The following is a 13272-nucleotide window of genomic DNA, read 5'->3' on the forward strand; positions in this document are numbered from 1 at the left end:
AATATCAAAGTCAACAGAGCAAAATTAATCTCTTTTGAACTGATAAAAAAAAAAGCGAGCTGGTATCGCCGGCGATACCGCCGACTTCAGGGGGTTAATAAGCCGAGCTACTGCACTATATCCCTCCTCAGTTTGAACCAGTAGAGTATTAACCACAAGTTCTTGCTTGATTTCTGGATCTTGAACCAAACTCTTTCCCAAATCAATTGGCATATCTGGCCACTCTTTCTTTGATCCAGTAAGAAAGGGAGGGCCAAATGTCCACATCTTCTCCCGAAGTAAAAGATCCACCTTCAGCCCTCTTGAGGCAAAGTCTGCAGGATTGTTAGCAGAATTTGTATATCTCCACTGAGCCACATGGGATGCTCTTAGGATCTCAGACACTCTGTTGGCAACAAAACACTTAAATCTAGAGGACTCATTTTGAATGTACTTTAGCACAGCAGTGCTGTCAGACCAAAAAACAGAATCTTGTAATTTCATCCTTTTCCTTTGTAATGTCTCTTTTCCATAGCCTGTCCATTCGACTGGCGAGAGTGGCGGCTGTAAGTTCCATGCGGGGAATGGTGGTAGATTTCACTGGTGCTACTCGAGCCTTACCCATCAAGAAGGCGGATGTACAATGTTCTGACTGTTATGGAGAAGCTGTTATGGACAACGCCATAGCCTTCTTCACTGGCATCCGAGAAATTATGTAACTGAGCTGCCATGACTTCTCCAAACTCTACAGGTTTCAAACATCTTTTTGTCTCAAATTTCTCCAAGCCATGAAGCTCTTCGAGCCAGCTTCTCCATTTCTGTACATATTTGATGGGTATAACACTATCCCATCCAACCCCTTCCCTGCAAAGATCTTGAAGAATCTTCTTTGCAGAAAGAACTACTGGAGACAAAAATCCAAGAGGATCATATATAGCACTAACCACAGAAAGGATCCCTCTTCTGGTAAAGGGTCGTTCCTTTATTACTACCTTAAATCTGAAGGTGTCAGATTCGGCATACCACTGTACGCCTAGTACTCTTTCCATCGGAAGCGCAACATGGTTCAAGTCAAGGTCCTTTACCTCATTCACCCTGTCTTCCTCTGGTATGGAATTCAACACCTTCCGACTGTTGCTCATCCATTTGGTCAGATGGAATCCACCTTTAGCACACATTGCATGAAGCTCCTTATAGCATCAGATTCTGTGGGCACTGAAGTAAGACAATCATCTACATAGAAGTGTTTCCGGATGACCTCTGCGGTCTTGCAATTAAACAAACTTTCATGGTCCTCTGCACATTTCCTGAGTGCATAATTAGAACAACTTGGGGATGAAGAAGCTCCAAACAGGTGTACAACCATTCTGAATTCCTCCAAGTCGTTACTCAAGTCGCCATTTGACCACCACAGAAACCTCAAAAGGTCAGAATCCTCCACAGGAACCTTCACTTGATAAAACGGTTTATGCATGGGAGGGGTAATCGCCCATCAATATTAATGAGATTCAGACCAGGGGTGTGACAGACAGTCCCCCAATGGCTAATGGGCCATCACGTGAGGCAGCCTGAACAAAGTAGAGGAGATTCAAAAGTTTTGTTTTTCACTGTTTTATTGTAATTCCTCTATGTGGAGGAACTAAATGTTCTAAATTTGCAGGTATCTCACAGTAAATCCTTATGCCCCGTTGATGCGGGCTCTAAGCAAAATAAAGCAAAATAATGCAAAATGAGCAAAATAAACTAAAATAAAGGCAGATAGAATATAGTTACATGTCTTGGTGCCATTTTTGAAAACAGTTCCTGTTCAACTGAAGACACAAGTGAACATTACATGCCTGGCATTTCCAAGGTGTGTCCTGCCTTTTACCAAGCTGTACTTTGCAAAGCACACAGATCTTGCCACCAACTGTTTGTCCTTTGCAATTGCACCAGCAGCTTGAGCATTGGTGTTGTGGCACAGAGTTGACACTGCATTCTCAGAAAAAAACATTTTGAAGAGACTCAGAGGAGTGTGTGCATCAGCAGGACTCAGCTGTGGGCCAGGTTTCCGTGAAGGCAGGAATCTCAGAGTCTGTGGAACCATATCAATGTCAGTCTCTGTTTTCCATGACAGAGTAGACTGCTTGTTGCTTGTCTGAATGTTTGTCTTGGCCCTCTTTGCAACAGGTGTCTGATGATCACCATCACCTTTATAGCTGTAAAACAAACAAACAACTGTGAGCATGTTTATTACACAAAATATAACAACTGCATTTCAATCATTAAAAGTAACATTGGCCAGATGCAAAGCCATACAGACACATGGGGCCCTATTTTAACGATCTGAAACGCAAGTGTCAAGCGCAAAGCGCAAGTAAATGACTCTTGCGTCAGGCGCAAATCTAAAATGGGTTGGTCTGAAGTAGCTTCATTATTCATAGGTGTGGTTTGGGCGTAACGTGAAATAAACCAATCAGAGCGTCATCTCACATTCCCTTTAAGAGCAGACGCGCTTTTTCCATAGCGGATTGCTATTGTAACGGCGGATTTGCCAGGCGCGCGCCAGGAGCGGTTCACAGCCGAGGAGAGCAACGCTCTCGTCACAGCCGTAAAAGAGAGAAGTTACATTGAAATGGAAAAAACCCACCCAAATTAACTTCGGTTAAACAGGCGTATGATAATTTGGGTAAATGTGTAAGCTAGATGTATGCTTTTATAATAAATTGTCTATCTATCTATCTATCTATCTATCTATCTATCTATCTATCTATCTATCTATCTATCTATCTATCTATCTATCTATCTATCGTAATAATGTATGATTTGCAAAAATGAAAACTGCTGCTTCTGTGTAGATGAGAGAATCAAAGTGTATGCGCGTTGTGCACACGCTACATTGATTATGGCCAAGCATGCGCCCTTAACCCTCTGGGGTCTGGGCTGTTTTTGGGGTCCTTGAGATGTTCTGACATGCCCTGACATTTGTGCTTTTTTCAGTTGCATATAAACATATTAATGGCAAAGGTGTAAATTCACTCTATATAGCACAAACAGGGCTACCATAATATGTGAGCCACGTGTATGTACATGTTTTCATTTTTGAGAGAATAATGTTTATGCATGGTTATTGAAAAAACTAAAAACTAAAATTTCTGAAATAAGGCCACAAAACACATAGTAAATATGTGTCAATAAGACTTTTGACTAATGGATGTCCTCACCTAGAGTTTTTTCTTCAAAATTATGTGAAAATAGTCTTTCTTTATCGTTCACATAAAACCATACATTGATTTAAATTGATGTAAAACAGGTTTTGCTTGGAAAGCCAATATGCGAGGGGGGCGTGAACGAGGAGTGGTTTACACCTGAGAATACAATGTCCCACCCACTCTGCATAATTAGCCATTCATTCAGGTGTGACACAGTGACTGAGCCACAATGCAAGGACAAAAGATATATTTAGAAGAAGACTTATATTGACCATTTAAGATTTTGCTTACATCTATCTTGTAAATATGTTTTGCTATTTTATTAAAAAGGTTACAATTACAACAATAATTACAATTTCAACAATATTTCAAGTGTACTCTTTCTTTGTAAAAAAAAAATGATTATAGGCCTACATTTTATCTATGTATTCATTAGTTTGAATATAGTCAACATTGGAACAGCTAACATCTTAGTTGATGACTTTATTTTTGACAAAAATAGATATAGAAATTGCTAAACAAAAGCTTATTTGACGTGGCAGTATATTCTACAGTAAAAACTGTATCTTGTCAACAAGATGTTGTCTTTCATATTTCGCCTGACTGTAACGTTTTTTCATGAAATATTAGGGCATATTGTTAATTTGCAGTTTAATAGGCTATTGACTCGCGATCTTCGCAGTAGGCTAGTGAACGCACCGGAGAAATGCACATTTATTAGGCTACATAGTTTTTTGTTTTGGATGGTTTTGTTTAGAACCAGCTTTCTGTAAATATATTTCACATTTTTTAGACATGTGAGGCGAGTAGGCTACGGTCTGGTTAATGATGATCTCCAGTTCAAGCACCTTATGTTGTGATTGCTAGCCTATATTTACTTTAAATCCAGGAAATTTGTTAATGAAAAAATTATTAAAATTAAGATACAATTGATACAAAACGAAATTCGTTTTAAAGAAAGGATTTGTAGTTTCTGTTTTGAGGTCTCTGTGAAAGTTTGAAAGTCTTTTAGTGCGCCTTCAGAGTGCTTGCGTCCATAATGGAGAACTGTCACGTAATATTGTTTTTTCCTCATAAATGCGAACACGAAAAATAAAAGACAAAAGACTTTTAAGTAAAACTTACTCCGAAATTGTGTCCTCGGCGGAATTCGCTCTTCAAAATGCTGCCGTTCGTAGTCTGAGTTACAATCTTCCTCTGAGGAAACAACCCGGTATCATGCATTCTTCCTCGCTGTCCAGAATCATCTGAAGGGCGTCTTTACTGGAGAAGCGTGCCATACTCAAAATGCGATGAACTATCAGTAAGTCTGATGAAGAAACTGTGTTTTTATGGCATTGATCGGGGGGCGTATGCGATGCATACTAGATCACCTAAACTATTTACCATTTGAATAGCGCCGGGGGCGGGGCGGCCTTAACTCATTATAGAGATAATGAGGCAGAAGGAAAAACGGTACCTCTCCTTGCTTTCAAACGGATTACATGAGTTGACAACATTTGTTTTTTATATAAATTACTTCATTTAAAAGAAGAGATTTCAAGCTTCATAAAGACATATCTCACGTGTCTGTGTGAGAAGTATTCGGTGAGTTACAGTTCATTTTCGGACGCGTTTCAGAATGGACTACACTGACAGAGAGAAGGCAGAACTCGCTTCGTGTTTATTTTTCTTTATTTGGCGAAAAGCTCAACACTTTGTTTTTATTATGAGTATACACAAAAATAATACACATTTAACAGAATCGATTGATGTACGAAACTCCTATGAAAAATCAAAGTCAACAGAGTATTTATGAGTTTCTTTTACACTGATTAAAAAAAAGCGAGCTGGTATCGCCGGCGATACCGTAGACCTCAGGGGGTTCAAATAGCATATGAATAGCATGCGCAACGCGCCACTGAATTTAAACTATTTTTTCCTGGTTAGTGGCGCAATTGTTTTCTAAACCTGCAAAATAGCATGAAGGAACGTTTGCGCCGGAACACGCCTCCTCTTTGTGCTGAACCGCCCCCGGGAGCGCAAGTGTATTTCCTAACTTACCGACGTGCTTCTGTGGAGGGAAAAGTCCGCTTTGCGCGGGTGCAAAATAGGAATTAGGGCTGTCACGATGTTAGATTTTTCACACCACGGTTATTGTGGCCAAAAGAATTCACGATATCGTTATATCGCGATATCTATAGAATCTATTTTGGGTAGTTATCAGTCAAATTCATTTTTACTTTGTTTATATAGTTTTTCTTTTTTACCCAACAAACATAAGGATACTGATAGACAAGGCACATGCATTTTTTACTTCTTGCATACTCAATCTATGACAAATTCTTGTGAAGGAAGACAAGCATGTGAAGTTTATCTGGTTTCAAACTGAAGCAAAACACTGTCTGAAGGTTTCCTGAAGAACTGAAAAGCTCTTAAACCTATTGTTGCACCGGCGCCAATAAAGTCATGCAGATAGCAGATTTGAATAAAAAAATCAAGTGCAAATACAAATACAAAAATAAGATGAGTAAAGAAAACGGGGTTCTTAATTTTAATAATCACCCTTTATTAATATGAACACAGCAACCCCCTGTTAACAGTTAATGTCACGTTTCCCATTCCATGACTAGTAAAATAATAGCCGCGTCGCATCTATGACAACTCGAGGTATCGCACACGCACGCGCGTCTCAGTTTATGGCCAGCAATATCATTAAGGACATTATGGAATTGAGATAATGTCTGTACTATGTTATGATTACACTGTAAAATAGTTGCTGAGTCTGTGATCTGAACACTTTACCTCAGAGCATCCGTTAACTGAATGAATTGAGAATATCAGCTGAAAATCCGATAACATCAGCAATTTTCATTCAAGCAGCTGATTTCTGTAAATTAATGTAAAATTAAATGTATATTGCAGCACAGGGTGAAATCATTTACGATGATTTGAGACAAATATAATGTAAATTTAATATAAAATGATGTAAATGACGCTCTGTGTTGCGGCAGGATTTTTAACAAGGTCCTGAGCCGTTGCTGGGCGTCGCGGCCGCCGGTGTGTGTAAGTTACACTCATACAGAATGTGTTCGAATTTTAAAGACGTGGCGCTGCGCTTCTCGTCCGGTGTGCGACCACCTTTAAGGTGCTGTTTTCTTTGAAGCCGAAGAACTCTGTTCTTAATACTGGTGAGCTTACTTTTTTCGGGTGTGGACAGAGTGTTCCACTCTAGCTGTGCAGGAGCTGACGAGCGCTGCGTCGTCTTCTTATTTGACAGGTGTCAGCGGGTGCAATACTGCCACCTGAGAGGTCAACCAGGTACTGGCGCTGGAGTATTTACGTGTCATGTTATCATAAGTGTCCTATTTATTTTAAACATTGTGGTTATCCTGTTTCCTGTGTCAGGCTCCGCCCCTTCCTGCGGGGAGTAGCCTACAGAAATCGTTACTGTTTTTAGCACAACCTTATCTTCCTTAGTTAGTCTAATTCCATTTCTATGGAATTTAATTCAATCTGGACTTGAGATTGGCTGTGTGTCGTGGCTGTGAGCTGTGAGCGGAGCGCGTTCACTTAACTGGACTCCTGTATTCACTCGTTCAAGATGGGACCAAAAAAGACCCAGGCGATGGAGGATCTGGATGACATTAAAAAGTCACTGGACTTCCTATCAGAGGAGGTTTCTGCTGTCAGGCTTCAGCAGAAATCAATCATGGATTTAATCGAGGAGGTAAAAACACTGAAACTCCAGAATGCCGAAAAGGATAAGCAGATAACTTTCCTCGAGAAACGAGTGTCAGATTTGGAGCAGTATACCAGGGCGAACGACGTGATCATCACTGGTATGCAGGTCAAACCTCGCTCGTATGCACGGGCAGTTGCAGCGGAGGTGGACGGGACCACAGATGAGAAACTGTCGGATTCCGTCGAACAGCAGGTGGCTTCTTTTTTCCGATCCAAGGGAATAGAGGTTGACCAGAACACCATTGAAGCCTGCCATGCGCTGCCCAGGAGGAGCAACAATGATAAACCAGCCATAATTATGAAGTTTGTAAATAGAAACATAAAACGGAGCTTTATACCTGCAGTATAAAGTGTTGGAAAGCATGACAAGGGTGATGGATGATATATTTGAATGTATAACAGTGGAAATTATTATGGAAAAGAAAATGAATGTAATTGTTAGCTGCATCTATAGAACTCCTGGTTCTAACTTAGAAATCTTTAAGGAGAGGTTTGAGGAAACATACACAGCTTCAACTCAGAAGGCTTTATTTATCTGTGGGGACTTTAATGTTGATTTACTTAACCCAAATAATCACAGACCAACAAAAGAGTTCATCGATACAATGTACAGTTTGACTCTGTACCCTACCATTACCAAACCCAGTAGAATTACTTCTCACAGTGCCACGTAAATAGATCATATTTTTACAAACTTATTGGATAACAAAACGATAAGCGGACTATTAGTTAATGATATTTCTGACCATCTACCTGTTTTCTTAGTATATGACAGCTGTTATACAAGAAATAAACATGATGCTGGACAGCTATTTAAAATAATAAGAACTGAGGAGACAATCAATTCACTTAAAGAAGAGTTATTTAATCAGAACTGGGAGTTGGTATTAAATGAAGATAACATTGATAAAGCATATGAAACTTTTTTGTATACCTTTAAATCAACATATGATAGAAATTGTCCAATTAAGAAAATCACCAAAAGAAATAAATACTTAGATACACCATGGATCACAAAAGGATTGAAAAATGCCTGTAAAAAAAAAGAATACACTCTACAGAGAATTCCTAAAAAATAGAACTGAACAAGTTGAGAATAAATATAAAAAATATAAAAATAAATTGATAACCATATTACGGATCTCAAAACAGGAATACTATAGCAAATTATTAGATAGGAATAAAAGTAACATTAAAAGTATTTGGAATATATTAAACAATGTAATTAGGAAGCACTATAGAAAAAAATATTATCCACAGTATTTTATTGATAATGATGAAATCATAAATGATATGAACGATGTAGTTAATAACTTCAACAGGTACTTTGTAAGTGTTGGACCTAAACTGGCAGAAAAAATCCTTGATTCTGGATCAGCAGATGATTGGAATGAGAAACTAATATGTAGGAATTCAAATTCAATGTTTCTCATGGCAGTGGAGCAGAAATAAATCATAGATATTGTACTTAAATGTAAAAACAAGATGTCAACAGACTGTGATGGTACTGATATGACAATAGTCAAAAATACGGTGGCCGAGAGAGCTCAACGCGCTGCAACTGAAGAAAAACACATGCAAATAGAAAAAACACCCGCAAATTAAGAAAACATCTTCATCAGTTTCACAACACATGTGTGCTCCAAATACTCACAACACAACCAAATACAGAAACGCGCTGCAAAAGTTCACAACACAAACAAATACAGAAACGCGCTGCAAATAGGACAGAACACAACGGAAATGTTTCCGGGGAACCCAATAAGTGACGGACGGACGGCTGGGACGTGCTTATTGCTCGTGAGCTTTACCTATGCCCTACTCTCTTAAAAGGGCAGACGGCAGAGCCCTTGAATTGGGCACTTTGGAGGGAGCAGGGCACTTGTGTGCCATTATGTTGATGAAGGGAGCAACGAAAGACAACGTAATTTCCTCATTATTTTCACCTGGGATGTTCCCATGACAACGCAGCGCGTGTCCATCAGCTGAATAGCCGTTCTTACCAGAAATATAATATTATTGCTGTTAACATAACTGTTGCAAATAAATATACATTTTATACAACAAAGTTTTTAAAATATGCGTTATATCTGTGTGTGAGTGTCTCAACTTTAAAACTTGCCGTCTCATATTTGGACCCTAGCTGCGTTCTAACATTTCTTATGAAACTTGTTTTAACATAACATGACAAAATGTGTACAATGTAACTTATGTATAGATTAATGTCTTTCCCTCATGTTCTTTTTCTCTATCTTTATTTATTTATTTTAGTCTTCAGCTCATTGTTCTTTTTAGTATTCTTATGACATTGAACATATTGTAAATACATTTTGTATATTGTATACAAAGTTGTATGCCATAAACGTGTCATCTCTGTATGTTTTGCAAAAAAATTAAATAATAATAAAAGTAGACAGCTGTAAGCGCGTCCTAGCCGGGTCCGTCACTTATTGGGTTCCCCGGAAACATTTCCGTTGTGTTCTGTTCTTTTTGCAGCGCGTTTCTGTATTTGTTTGTGTTGTGAACTTTTGCAGCGCGTTTCTGTATTTGTTTGTGTTGTGAGTATTTGGAGCACACATGTGTTGTGAAACTGATGAAGATGTTTTCTTAATTTGCAGGTGTTTTTCTATTTGCATGTGTTTTCTTCAGTTGCAGCGCGTTGAGCTCTCTCGGCCACCGTACAAAAAGGTTATTGAAGCAATTGTTCGACCATTGACACATATCTGTAATCTTTCTTTTCAAACTGGTAAATTTCCAAATAGCATGAAAACAGCAAAAGTCATCCCATTATACAAAACTGGGGACAGACACCATTTCACCAATTATAGGCCTATTTCCCTACTACCACAGTTTTCTAAAATCTTAGAAAAACTGTTCGTTAACAGATTAGACAAATTTATTGACAAACACAAATTACTTGCTGAAAGTCAATATGGATTCAGGTCACAAAGATCCACTTCATTGGCAGTTCTGGAATTAATAGAAGAAATCACCAGTTCCATAGACCAAAATAATTTTGCAAATACTTTATCGATCTTAAAAAAGCATTTGACACAATAAATCATGAAATATTATTTAAGAAACTGGAGCGTTATGGGATCAGGGGTGTTGTTTTACAATGGATGAAAAGTTATTTAAGTAACAGGCAACAATTTGTGAAAATAAGTGATTTTCAGTCATCATGCTTGGACATTGTTTGTGGTGTCCCCCAGGGGTCAGTGCTGGGTCCTAAACTCTTCATCTTATACATGAATTATATATGTAAGGTATCAAAAATACTGCAATATGTTCTGTTTGCTGACGATACAAATATTTTGGGTATTGGGGAAAACCTGCAACAGCTTATGGAGGACATCACCTCAGAACTGATCAAAGTAAAGAAAATGTATGTTGTTTGGGAAGCATAAGGGGAACAGCGATGTAAAAATGGTGATAGACGGTATAAATATTGATAGAGTTACAGAAATGAAGTTTCTGGGGGTGATGATCGACCACAAGATCAGCTGGAAGCCACACATTCATCATGTTCAGTCTAAATTATCCAGAAGTATCTCCATTCTTGGTAAAGCCAAACAGTTCTTGAATATGAAAGCTTTACATATATTATACTTTTCACTAATTCTGCCTTATTTAAATTACTGTGTGGAAGCCTGGGGCAACACCTACAAATCCTCACTCCGACCGTTGTGCACACTCCAGAAAAGCGCCATCCAGATAATTCATAAGGCAGGTTTTCAGGATCATACAAATGAGTTATTTAGAAATTCCTGCCTACTAAAATTTTCAGATCTGGTAGAATTTCAAACAGCTCAGTTAATGTTTAAAGCCAGGAACAAACAACTACTAGATAATATACAGAAACTTTTTACGGATAGGAAAGGGGGTTATGATTACAGGGGAAGGTGCAACTTTAGGATAAAGAGTGTTCGAACAACCATGAAGAGGATGTGCATTTCAGTCTGTGGTGTTAGGGTTTGGAATAAACTCAGTCAAGAACTGAAGCAATGTCCAAGCATGAGTTTGTTTAAAAAGAGGTTTAGACTGATGACTTTTGTGAAGTATCGAGATGAAAGCCAGAGGTGAATTGATGTCTCGTACAGTGTAGATAGACCTGTACATGTGAGTGGGACGAGATATTTTTTGTGTAGGTGTGTATGCATATGAATGTGTATGTGGGTATGGTAGGGGGATGGGAATAAGGATTTGAAGTCAAGGCTCTAGAATTTACTATAAGAATAATATTAGATTACTTTCTATTTTTTTTTTTTTTTCTTGTAGATTATAAGACTTTGGAAACAGGATGATTATTGCAAATGTAAGTTTTGAACACTGGAGAGGGGGTAGGATTAAATAAGTTTTTTACTTCTTCCAACCCCTTTTCAGACATGTTAAAGAGTGTTAGTGTGTATTTGTTTGTGTGTATATGTTTGTGTTTGTGTATATAAGCGTTTGTATATGTATGTAGGTATGTATATGTACCTGTATATGTGTATATGTATATGAGTATGTATGTATGCACGTAGGTGTGGGTATGTGTGGATATATATATGTATGTACATATAGATATGGATGAGGGTTTCTATGCACATATGTGTCTATGTGCTCAATTTCATGTGGGAGTTAAAGACTGGCTGTACGTGATAGAAACAAAGTGTAGGAACTTATTAACATGTCTGAAATAAATTAAAAAAGAAAGAAAGAAGAAAGTTATCGCCAATACCGGTATATTGTCACACTCTAAATTAACACGATGTCGATATTTCATGCTTTGAATATCACGATTATCGTCAACACCGGTATATTGCAACACCCCTAATAGGAATGATACATGTGTCGGTGTACAAAGTCACTTGCGCTGGGTGCAAGATAGGGCCCATAATGTTTGTATGGACTATGTAAAACCAGAATATGTAAACAGAATTATACTAATATCTGAAAGAAAGGGAATAAGTGTACTTACTTTTCAGTTGTTCTCAAAACTGAACGACACCTGTCGCGTGCTCTCCCAGTGCGAGTTGCAGGTGAGGCTGAGAGAGATGCTACCACATTCCTATAAAAATAATAATATTAACCCATTTAATCCCAAATTTTTCCCAGACACAAAAATATCCAAATCATGTGTCATTAGTATCCCTTTGAAACAATCAATCATAATTTTTTGAAATTTTCATGGAAAAGTGTGTGAAAAAGTGTGTTAAGCCGCGTTTCCACCGAAATTACCCGGAACAATTTGTACCAGGAACTTTTTTCCCAGGAACTTTTTTTGCCCCAGACCGGTTGCTTTCTGCGTTTACACCGCGGTCTAAAGTACCGGGAAGGTAAACTGCGCGCAACTGCTCCTCCCAGTCTGCGACGGACAGTAATCAGTTGTGCCACATTTATAATAAGAATCGAGATTCAAACTGTGCTGCAGTTATGCATTGGTTTACTAACGAGGTAATTAACTAAACAAAATAGACGAGCACTGATACTAAAGCGTGTTCAGAAAGCTCGTATGCGTATAAAATTAGACAACGTATGTTATCAGTTATTGTAGATGCCTGGGACGAACGCGCAAAAAAAAATTCCTCTTTCGCAAATACGCTTAAAAAAAGCCTGAACCACGTCTATCAATCATAAATAGTGACAGTCTTGTAAATAGTTGTTTGTTACTAACCTAACCTTGCAATAGATGACAATGTGTAAACATAATGACTTAATAATAAAAGCTGTGGCAGAAAAGAGACGAGCACTGATAAAGCGTGTTCAGTAAGCTCGTAATGCTAACGTTAGATATAAAATGTGTATGTTATCAGCTATTGCGGACATTGACCGTGAGATGGCTGGGACGAACGCGCAGAAAGTTTCCTCTTCCACAAATACCCTTAATAAAGCCTGAAACTCGTCGCCAGTCCACCAGTTTTTTTAATTAAATTCCATATTTGCAGACAGACAACTCTTACTGCATGAAGCCACGACACGAACCGCAATAGATTTTTTAAAAAGGGAGGTTAAAAATAAATAAAATGCTGCGTGAAATCATCCAACCAAAATGCGGCGTGAACACAACCAATCAGCTTGTGCAGCGCACAAGTCCCACCCCTGAAAGTTCCTGAACTTTGAAAAAGTACTACCTCGTGAGCAGGGACTATCGGAGGGGGAAATATTTACCCGGAATTTCATTTAGACCCTGGTTCCTGCGGTGTAAACACATCGAGTACCAGCCCAAAGTTCCTAGTTCCTGGGGAAAGTTCCTGCGGTGGAAACGCGGCTATATATGATCGGTCACAATTGTGACCGGTGGGATACTGTGTTGTATCAACCATTGGACAGACTGAATATAGGTCTTTTTGACCTGTGCAGTGTGTTTTGACCTCTCTAAAGTAAATTAAGAGTTTGG

At 38.5% G+C, this 13272-nt stretch overlaps 1 protein-coding gene across 2 annotated transcripts in view; it reads right to left on the reverse strand.

Annotated features, from left to right (window-relative positions):
• Nucleotides 1–13272, reverse strand: part of LOC309506213 (uncharacterized protein) — a 415585-nt gene that overhangs the window by 301608 nt on the left and 100705 nt on the right. The window lies entirely within an intron of this gene.

Source organism: Leuciscus leuciscus (assembly GCF_965113295.1).
Source record: "Leuciscus leuciscus genome assembly, chromosome: 9".
In the NCBI taxonomy this organism is placed as follows: domain Eukaryota; kingdom Metazoa; phylum Chordata; class Actinopteri; order Cypriniformes; family Leuciscidae; genus Leuciscus; species Leuciscus leuciscus.